The sequence below is a fragment of the Delphinapterus leucas genome, chromosome 8, assembly GCF_059928025.1.
Source record: "Delphinapterus leucas isolate spDelLeu-1000000601 "Yukka" chromosome 8, BTC_Dleu_Yukka2, whole genome shotgun sequence".
Classification (NCBI taxonomy): Eukaryota; Metazoa; Chordata; class Mammalia; order Artiodactyla; family Monodontidae; genus Delphinapterus; species Delphinapterus leucas.
In genome coordinates this window covers 36,081,391-36,092,984 of record NC_143136.1, presented here as the reverse complement: position 1 = coordinate 36,092,984, position 11,594 = coordinate 36,081,391, and the positions used below count along the sequence as shown (strand labels likewise).

General features: G+C 39.4%; 1 non-coding gene across 1 annotated transcript; it reads right to left on the bottom strand.

The window, feature by feature from the left end:
- Positions 1-11,029: 11,029 nt before the first annotated feature.
- Positions 11,030-11,132, bottom strand: LOC115802186 (U6 spliceosomal RNA). The gene has a single exon (XR_004022586.1). It is a non-coding gene; the product is annotated as a U6 spliceosomal RNA (small nuclear RNA).
- Between the last annotated feature and the right edge of the window lie 462 nt (positions 11,133-11,594).

Sequence of the window (11,594 nt, the reverse complement as noted above, 5' to 3'; positions counted from 1 at the left end):
CACACATGTGTGACCTAATCCCCGAGGCTCAGTGGGTGGAAGGGATGAGCAGGTGTGAGCCCAGCCCTGTGCAGTCTGCTGTGGAACCCGGCAGGTGGGCTCCCCCACTAATGGACGGCTGGAAAGTAGAAGATGGCTATCCAGGGGCTTGGAGAGGAAGAACCCTGGGCAAATGTGGGCGGAAACTATTTCTCTTCCTTACTCCCCAGACCTGGGTTTCCTTACTAGGATACAGTCATCAAGTCACCCAAGTTTAAAATTCTGCTGGCCTGTTCCTCCCTTTCCACTGTCCCCCACAACTAGGTCACCAAGCCCCCTCCACACTCTCTCAAAATGCACCTTGTCTCCATTCCCCCTGTGATGACTGTTCTGCCTCACACTATCCACCACATAGAGGCCAGTAAACTCTCCCTGAAACTCTGAGGATGATTTTATCTTCCTCAAATCCAATGGCCCTTCCAGGTTTCTCGCAGAGTCATTTCTGGCTCTGAGCTGATCAACTCACCTCTGCGACTTTCGTCTCTCATCTCCCTCTGCGGCACGTTTGCACATCCTGCTTTCCAGGCACGATGAAATGACGAGCTTCCCTGTGTGTTATGTTTTTATATCCAGGCCTTTGCATCCACTATTTCTTCTGCTTGAAATGTCCTCTGCAGACTTCATCTGGTGAGCCCTTATGAATCCTTAAGATTCAGGTGAAAAAACTCTGGCCCTTCCCTCCCTAAGCAGCCAGTGACTCAGTCCTCTGAGCTCCCCAAACACCTTGCACATGCACCTGTCACAGCACAATCACATTGTATGACCATGGCTGTCTCCAAGATTGCCTTCTAATACAGATCAGAGCTCTGCCAGGGCAGGTTTTCACTCATGCATGCATTCATTCAACAAATATTTATTATTTATTATGTGGCAGGCACTGTTCTAGGCATTGGGATGATAGCAGTTAAGACGGACGAAGCTCTTGGGGTTTCATTTTAGTGGGGAAGAAAAACGACAACAAAGATAAATATTTAACATGAAAGGCTAGGAAGACAAAAACAATTCAGGGTAAGGGGACAGAGTGAGGAGTTGGCAGCCTCTCCTATTTTAAGCTATGGTATTTTAGGTCAGAGAAGGCCTCTCTGAGGAAGTGACATTTGAGTAGAGACTCAAATCAAGTGAATGTCTTGGGGCAGGAGGTAGGGTGAGGGGAAGAGGACTCCAAGCAGAAGAAATAGCTTAGTGCAAAGGGCTTGAACTGAACATGAACTAGGTATGTTCAAAGTCAGTGTGCTGGAGTGAGCAAGGAGCAAAGTACAAAAGATGAGGTAGGAGAGAGACAGAGGCCTTGAAGGACATGGTAAGGAGTTGGGATTTTATTCTGAGTGTTGTTGGAGCTTTCTGATTTTGTTTTTTTTAAAGATTTAATTTTATTTATTTTTGGCTGCGTTGGGTCTTCGTTGCTGCGTGCGGGCTTTCTCTAGCTGTGGTGAGCGGGGGCTACTCTCATTGCAGTGTCTTCTCTTGTTGCAGAGCACGGGCTCTAGGTGTGAGGGCTTCAGTGGCTAACGGGCTCTAGAGCACAGGCTCAGTAGTTGTGGCACACGGGCTTAGTTGCTCCGCGGCATGTGGGATCTTCCTGGACCAGGGCTCGAACCCATGTCCCCTGCATCGGCAGGCGGATTCTTATCCACTGCGCCACCAGGGAAGTCCCTCTGATTTTGTTTTTAAGAAGGACATCCTGGCTGCTGTGTGGAGAGTAGACAGTATGTGGTCCGAGCGGGGTGGGAGAAGGAAGAACAATTAGAAGGCTCCTGCTATAGTCCATGGAAGAGAAGGTGGTGGTTTGAACTAAGAAGGCAGCACAAGGAGGTGGTGAGGAGCGTCCGGATTAGATATGTTCGGAATGGTAGATTCTACAGCAGTTACTGAGAGCTTTGAAAAGAGAGAAGTCAAAGGGGAGTCTAGGTTTTCGGCCTCAGCAACTGAGTAATAGGAAATGAATTCTTGTTTCTTTTCATACATCCTTCTCATATGGTGCTTAATATACAGCAGGTTGTCAAGAAATTTTTGTTGAAATTTGGTCTGCGACTATAAGATGTCATGACTTTCATCTCAATAGTGCTACTAACTTAGTCAATCATATGGCATTTTTATGAACGCTCTTATCTTGATATGGAATTTTATGTCAGAAATCTGGTGCTAGGACCTACCCTTCATCAGTGGTGCTCAAGTTCTGAGTGCTAAGCTCTGTGTGTGTGTGTGTGTGTGCGCGTGCGCTAGTGCACATGTGCACGTACGTGCGTGTGGTTTTATTTCCACAGAGAAAGTGGCCGGAAGAAAAGTCAATCTTAGCTTTAGTTGTAAATGGTATTTGGTTTCCTTACAGTGTTCCTGTGTTTTGAAAAGTACTTAACAAAAAAGTGATGAAGATGCAAGTAGGCATGGAAAGAATTCAGCAGAGCTCTGAATGACAAATCAGCCAGCCTCTCTCTCTCTCCCTCTCTCTGTGTCTCTCTGTGTCTCTGTCTGTCTCCGTCTCTGTCTCTGTCTCTGTCTCTCTCTCTCTCACACACACACACACACACACACACACACACACACAAACACAAATTCCTCTGGGCATTATGCCCACTGAATGCCTTCCATGTCTTCAGCTAATCTTGCATGAGATTCTCTGCCATGCCACGTACGTAACAATGTGCTAAATGACTAAAACAGAAACAACAATAATCTGAAAAAAATCACTTTCCCAGTTTTGCCTTGAAGTCAACCTGCATTTTCATCACAGAAGATCAGTTTTATTACTGCCTCTGTGGCAGTTTCTGCTTGAAGAATGAGTGTTGTTTGATGTAACAATGTCCTTCTGCATTGGGATCAAGGGGTAAAATAAGAAATTGGGGCTTCTTAAGAAATTTTGGGTCTAAGCAGAGGCCTGGAACACTCAGTGAAGACCCTAGGACTGTAAGCACATGTATTTACAGGTGTTTCTGCTGTAATGGGGTATACATGATATATGTATTCCTGAAAATGTTGAGTTCTGTGAAATCTTGCACTCAAAACAACATAGTTTGTGGACAAAATATAGCTGGCACAAACCACCCAAAATCTATGGAACACCATCTAAATAAATAACGAGCACAATTTAAAATGAATATACTAGCCAAATTTTAAAAGATACGATAAATTCCTAATAAAAGTATTCCAGTAAATATGGAATTTAAGCTTAAAAAAAAAGTCAAAGAGTTTTGATGAAAGGGGCTTTAGGTAGATGCAAGATGGTTACAGTTTTTTTGCTATTCCTCCCATTGAGAAGCAGAGTCTAGTTCCCTCTCCTGGAATCTGAGCTGGCCCTAATGACTTGCTTGACCAACAGAACGCAGCAAAAGGGATGTTCTAGTACTTCTGAGGTTAGATCATAAGAAAACTTGGAGCTTCCACCACGGACTTTGGGAATGCTGCCGCTGGGAGAAGTCAACTGCTCTGTGAGAAGTGCAACCACCCTGAAGTCAACGTGCTATGAGGAAGTCTGAACTATTCATGTGGAAAGGGAAGAGAGAGAGAAAAAGAGACAGAAACAGAGAAACCCAGCCAGCTCCCAGCTCTTCCAGCCTCCAATCCACTGGAGTCATCTTGAGGCCCCAGATACTGTGAAACAAAGAGAAGATGTTCCTTCCAAGCCTCACCCAAATTGCCAGAACAATGGTAAATTAAACATTTATGTTGCTTTAAACCACTAAGTTTTGGGGTGGCTTGTTATACAGCAATAGATAAATGAAACGTATCTGAAAGGAATTGTTGAGGTTGCTGAACTACAGCAAAGAATGAAAAATATACCGTGATGGGGAGAAACAGGCAATCAGGTAAGACTGAGCCAAGGAGACGACTGTGGGGCGATTGTACCCCCATGGCTTTCCTGTCTTCAGCTGTGTTAAGTGCTTTAGTTTCAATTGCTGTTACTTGTTGGCACAAAATGTTAAAAACCTAGGAAAAATCCCATTTAAGTGAACACAACTTCTGCATTATATTGATATCCTTATCCTAATTACTAATTGCATACAAGCTAGATTTTGTTAAAGAAAAATAAGCTGTAGAAGAACAGACTGTCTTTGCTTTAGAAGCCCATGTTGTCCACAGTGAAGAGACTGAAAATGTCTTGACTGTTTCTTTGAATTTAGCACTCCAGGTTGAATTATCATGAATAACTGTGGGCAAATGACAACAGGCAGAAAAATTATGCTGAATCCAGGAGAGAGAGAGAGAAAAGAGCTCCCATATATAGATAGGATGCCCTCTCTTAATTACAAGCAAACAAGGAATAGTAGAAAACTTCCTCAGCCAGATAAAAAGCATCTATGAAAAACCTACACTTAGCATTATATTTACTGGTAAAAGACTACATGCTTTTCCTTGATATCAAGAACAAGGCAGGGATTTCCACTCTCCCTGCTTAAATTCAATATTGTACTAGAGATTCTAGCCAGTATAATAAGGTAAAAGAAAGGTAAAGGCATGCAGATGAAATGAAAGAAATAAAACCATTCACAAACAATATGATCCCTTGGGTAGAAAATCCTAGGGAATCTATGATACAATTACAACTTGTAAACTAGGTTAACAAGGTCATGGCATGCAAGATTAATATAAATATTCAATTGTTTTATGCTAGCAACAAACAATCTGAAAGTGAAAATCAGAAAACAATTTCATTCACCATAGCATCAAAAAGAATAAAATACTCTGGAATAAATTTAACAAAGTGCAAGACCTGTATACTAAAAACTTTGCTAAGACAAATGAAACAAGATTTAAATAACTGGAGAAATGTTCCATGTTCATGAAATATTGTTAAGGTGTCAATTCTTCCCAAATTGATGTATAGATTCAACACAATCCCAATAAAAATCCCAGCAGGTTTGTTTGTTTTTGTTTTTTTAAGAAATTGGCAAGCTAATCCTATAATTTACATGAAATGCAAAGAATTTAAAATAACCAAAGCCATTTTGAAAAAGAATAAAGTTGGAAGAGGTACACTACCTGAACTTACTATAAAGCTATATATTCAAGGTAGTGTCTGAGGATAAAAATAGAGACCAGTGGGGGCTTCCCTGGTGGCGCAGTGGTTGAGAATCTGCCTGCTAATGCAGGGGACACGGGTTCGAGCCCTGGTGTGGGAGGATCCCACATGTTGCGGAGCAACTAGGCCCGTGAGCCACAACTACTGAGCCTGTGCGTCTGCAGCCTGTGCTCCGCAACAAGAGAGGCCGCAATAGTGAGAGGCCCGTGCACCGCGATGAAGAGTGGCCCCCGCTTGCCACAACTAGAGAAAGCCCTCGCACAGAAACGAAGACACAACACAGCAAAAATAAATTAATTAATTAATAAACTCCTACCCCCAACATCTTCTAAAAAAAATATATATATATATATATATATATATATATATATATACACCAGCGGAATGGAATAAAAGGTCCAGAAAGAAATGCTTACGCTTATGATTTGTCAATTTTCAAACAACATGCCAAAACAATGGAATGGGGAAAGGATAATTTTTTCAATATATTGAGCAGAGACAATGGACTAGCCATATGCAAAACAAACAACCACTTAGATCTTTACTTCATGCAGTACACAAGAGAATGAAAAGACAGCTCCCTGACTGGAATAAAACATTTGCAAAGCATATATCTGACAGAAAATTTGTGCCCAGAATATAAAAAGAACTCAACACTCTACTATAAAAACCAAACAACCTGGTAAAAAATGGGCAATATTTGCAGAGACATTTCCTCAGAGTAGATGCTGATCATCAATAGTCGTTAGGGAAATACCAATCAAAACCACACTGAGAAACCAGTACATATCTTTTAGAATGACTAAATTTAACAAAACAGAACAAAGAGAGAAAACCAAGTGACAGAGATGATGGGAAACAACTAGAACTCTTTTATGCTATTGGTGGAAATATATACTACTTTGGAAAACAGTTTATCAGTCTCTTATAAGCAATCACTTATCATAGGACCCAGTAATTCCAGTCCCAGGTATTTACTCAAGAGAAATGAAAACTTATATTTTCACAAAAGCCCATACGTGAATGTTTTTAGCAGCTTTATTCATACTAGCCAAAACTGTAAAGAAGCCATATATCCTTCACCTGGTGAATGGATAAGCAAACTATGGTACATGTATATGATGGATTACAACTCAGCCCCATAAAGGAATCAACCATTGATGCATGCAATAACATGGATGAATTTCAAAAGGCTACATACTGCACTATTCCACTTACATAGCATTCTGGGAAAGGCAGAGCTATAGTGTTAGAGAACAGATCAGTGCTTGTCAGAGAACACTGGTGAAGGAGGGTCTGACTACAATGGGGCAGCACAAGGAAATTTTTGAGGTTATAGAACTGTATCTCGTTTGTGGTGGTGGTTACATGACTCTGCATTTGTCAATATTCATTGAACTATACTCCAAAAGAAGCAAATTTTACTGTGTGTAAATTTTAAAAATAAGTTTAAACAAATCTGGTTAACATCCTTACTCTTTATGCATTGTCTGTGACTTTTTTTCTTTTGGGAAACTTAGAATTTTCTCTTTGTGCCTAGTATTCTAAAATTTCACATTGTTGTGCATTGGTATGCATATTATTTTCATTGTTCTAAGTCTTTTACATAGGTCTTTTAAATCTATAAAAGCATATCTTTTAATTCTATGAAATTTTCTTGAAATATTTATTTGAAAATTCCCTCCCTAGTATTTTTCATGTTATCTTTTTGTGGAAGTTCTATTAGTCTGGTCTTAACGCTCCTGGATTGATTCTTTTTTCTTTATTTTTAAAAGCATCACATACCATAAAATTCACCCATTTAAAGTGTATAATTCATCATTTTTTAGTATATTCATAGAATTGTGCAACCACCACCATAAACTAACTTTAGAAGATTTTCATCACCCCCAAAAGAAACCACATAATAACAGCCATTCCTTATTCCCCACCTGGATTGATTCTATAATCATTTTTCTTGTCTCTTATATTTTGCATCTTTACTTTTTTTGTCCTACTTTCTGTAGATTTTCTCAGAATGTACTCATCCTATTCATTTTATTGATTAAAAAAATAAGTTGACTGTTGTATTTTTAATCTAAATGAGCTACACACGCAGTTGTAAGAAATAATACAGAGAAATGCTATATATCCTTCACCCAGTTTCCCCCAACAACAATATTTTGCATAACTATAGAATAATATCCCAAACAAGAAATTGACATTGATATCATCCACCAGATTTGCATGCACTCCTTTTGTGTGTATTTCATTCTGTGTAATTGGAATCATGTGTGTAGATGCACGTGACTACCGTCACATCAAGCAGCAGAACAGTTCCATCACACAGATCTCTCGTGCTACCCTTTTACAGACACAGCCACCATTCTTCCTCGCCCTCCCTAGACCTTGACAACCACCAATCTGTTCTCAAATTCCTCTATAATTCTGTCATTTTGAAAATGTTATGTAAATGAAGTCATGTAACCGTTTGAAATTGGCTTTTTTTACTTAGCATAACTCCCTTGATACCCACCCAAGTTGCTGCATGTATCAGTAGTCTGCTCCTTTTTGTTGCTCAGTAGTACTCAATAGTATGGATTTACCACAGTTTGCTTAACCATTCACCTTCTGAAGAATATTTGAGTTATTTCCAGTTTTTGGAACACTTGTGTATGGGTTTTTGTGTAAACATAAGTTTTCATTTCTGACCCATATAAATTATGAGATAATAAATATTTGCTGTTTTGGCCATTAAGTTTTGGAGTAATCTTTAACACAATAATGGATAAATGTGTTTGTTAGTTTGGACTGCGATAACAGAAATACTATAGGCTGGGTGGCTTCAGCAACAAATTTATTTCTTACAGTTCTGGAGGCTGGGAAGTCTGACATCAAGGTGCCAGCAGATTTGGTGTCTGGTGAGGGCTACTCTCTGCTTCACAGATGGCCATCTTCTTGCTGTGTCCTCACATGGCAGAGATAGAGATAGAAAGAGAGAGAGAGAGAGAGAGAGAGAGAGAGAGAGCGCACTGGGCTCTTCGTTACAAGAGCACCAATACAATCATGGGGGCTCCACTCCCATGATCTCATCCAAACCTAATTACCTTCCATAGCCCCACCTCTAAATACTATCGAATTAAGGATTAGGCTTTAACATATGAAGGGGAAGCCCCATTCAGTCCATAGCAATAATTAATACAGCTAGTCATGTATTTCTCTAATACGTGTTATACTGTATAATCGAATGGCCTTTTCCAATTGGGGTTATGTGAGAGAATTAAGCAGGAAGTTATTTAAGTGACTTTTTCTGAAGTCATTAGATAGACACTATGCACCCAAGGATGGTACTTAGCTATCACTATTCTAGACGCATAGGTGAGGAGGCAATTCGTTACACACAATGGATGCCCTCGATATGGCTGAGAAGAGCTGGAGAGGGCTTAACTGCATAGACACTGGAGCTAGATTATAAAGGTTCAGATCCAGGCTTTACCTGTAACTTCCTAAACAACCAGGGACAAATCACTTGATCTTTCTGTGCTTTGGTCTCCTCATCTGTAACAGGGGACAATAATATTACCTACCCTCTTCCTAGAGTTCTGAGGACTAAATGAGTTAGTGGAGATAAGGCATAATGTCTGGCCCATAGTAAGTACTATTTAAATGCAATAATTATTATTATTTTAAACACTTAACTATTAAAATAAGTGTTTGTTAATGTAACACCTGTAAGCTTCTTGCATTATATTAGTGTATATTCCACACTAACCCATAGGTGATAAATGACTCCCTTTCCCATGCTACTCCTCTTGACTAAGGTTCTTCAAAAAGCTGCATTAAATCTTTAAGCTGCTAGAACACGATTCAGTTAGAAACTCCTCCTGCCCAGGAAGCCTCAGTAACTGCTGTCCCCCAGCCTGCAGAGGTGAGTGGAGAATCATGGGTTTGCAATATGCAGTAAGGAAGGGGGATCGTAAGAGGGCTTGATGCTTAGAATTTCTCACTGACCCCAAAAGAGCTCTCTGGGAAAAAAAGAAGCATAAAATATCTACCTCTTTCTGTCTTTATTTCTCCTTAGCACTGCTTCTAAACTTTAAATATAAGTTAAACTCCAAACTGAATTGACCTTCTAAACTTCAAGTTTATAGCACGGGTTCATTATAAGCTTGAAAGAGATACTGGTGCATTGATGAGAGCTTGCCGTCTGGATGGCAATTTTATACACAGGGAGAGCCTGGCCCAAGGTCTTAATATAACAACTATTATACATTGAATGTACCTAGTTATCTGTAATGTAAGAATAATCCTATGATTTAACTTCTGATAATACTTGTTTTGTGGATGAGGGCCATGTTACAACTGTGTTTGAAAAGAATTTTAAACGAACCCTACTGTGGGCAGGGCCCTTGGTGGGCACTTGAGTGCTAGTTTGAAGGGAAAAAATGTGTGTAAGAAACATGTGATGTTTTTGCAGTGGTTTAAGGGCTGGGTTTGGTAATTATACTCTCAAATGCAAAAATCCAATGTGGCATAATGAAAAACACACCTCTGTTCTGCTTCCAAAACTCATTCCAAATACAGGACAGTTTTTGCCCAGGCCGATTGTGTTCCATAAAGTGTGCATTCGCTCCACTTCTGTCTATAAGAGCACCAGGACAAAAATAAGATGACACAAAAATGCATGCCGCATCCTCCCTTTAGTTCCTGTTAACTCTTTTCCTCTAAGCTACCCTCTTCATCACTCTTATTGCTCAATCGACTTATTTGAAAACATATACAAAACCACTCTTAATAGAAGGAAGAGAAAAGTAGTCATTGTGGGTAGCAAATCAACTGTGTAGTTCAAATCATTATTACAATAAAATTTTGTTTATTAAGTACCCTGCAGAATTATAAAAAGGATAGCTTGCACTGGGTAGGAATAAAAAGCCAGCAAGGAATTACACAGTTTAATGTGAAAGTCCTTTTCTGCTACAAAATTCCTATCCAAGCCTGCCCTGCAACATTGAAAATTTGACTACAGAAATTCAAAGGAACAAAATTTGCCACGTGTATTTTGAACCGAATGTTATGAACATTCATAACATCTTTCTTCCTTATCTAAGAGAATCTTCTAATCAAGAAAGGGGAGACATTTTCAACCCTTTTTGTATGAGACTCACTGGATGTAAAAATATCAAGTACTCCCCTTAGTTGCCTACATTGGAGGGCTTATACTGTTGCTGCTTATATGTTGCTGAGGGTTTTATCAACTAGGTCATGGGGCAGTATTCTCTTTATGGTTACTCAGTGGAGAAATTTCTCTCAGAACTCAGTATCAGGAATGATTGTAATTTTCATTAACAACTTTCATGAAAAGGCTTCACTCTTTTTGCTTTTAATGCGAGGCAGCTCAAATTCCTGCCCTTATTTCACAACTTGTACTCAACTTTTAGGTATGCATTTTGCGTAATAATGTTATCCCTGGTTTTATCTTATTTGTCCTACTCTAATTTTTCCTTTTCCATAATTTCTTCATCTACTCTTTAAATCTTGCACTATATTTTTGCATGTAGGCAATCTCAAATCCCCTTTTCAATAAGGCATGGTTTGAATTTCTAACTGAAGTGTCTAGAAAAAGAAGTAACTGTACTTCTTCAGCAGTTATGCTGACCAGAGAAGAACCATTGCTTTCTTCACCATGTGACACACTGCAGATATCAGCCTGGTGGTCTAAAATTCCCACCAATGCTAGTCAGCCAATGTGGCGAGAGGCTGCCACTTCTTGCTTCTTGACACTGCATGACACAGGACCCAGGATCTCAAGTCACGACGGTTGGAACCTGCCCTGACTTCAGTGCCTAACAAGACTATCATATTGTATAGGTGAGTAGAGGGTAGGTACAATCAAAACAACATCCTGGGTATATTTTGGTCTATCTTTTCTTCTTTTGTCTTAACAACTGCTACCATTTATTGAATTCTTACTGTGGTCCAAATACCTTTTTTCCCCCCAATATGGAACACTTCACGAATTTGCAAGTCATCCTTGAACAGGGGCCATGCTAATCTTCTTTGTATTATTCCAATTTTAGTATATATGCTGCTGAAGCCTGCACTATTTTGGCTTATCTTAAACATTCCAAATGGGTTCTAACTTCAAAAACTTGTTTTGCAAATACAGTTCCTTTTGGTTTGGTTGGTTACTTTCTTCCCTGATGTGTCATGATAGGATTAATGTTCCTCTCAACCTTAGTCTCCCTCGCTTATATTTCCCTTACCTGTTAACGTATAACTGAATTAGAAGGTTTTTTTGCTCTTCTTGAGTATTACCCCCAAACCAAAACCATAAAAAGGCATTATACAAAAAAAAAATTTTTTTAAAGGAAACAAAAAGGCAGCTATAAGGCCAAAACCAAACCAAACCAAATAACAAAACAGCAAAAAAACCAAAATAAACTCCCCAATTACCACAAGCAGCACCATAATAAACAAAGTTAGAAGACAAACTGAAATGAGAAAAATATCTGCAATGTATGCACATAGGTCAATTTTGTTAATATGTGAATCTTTCTTA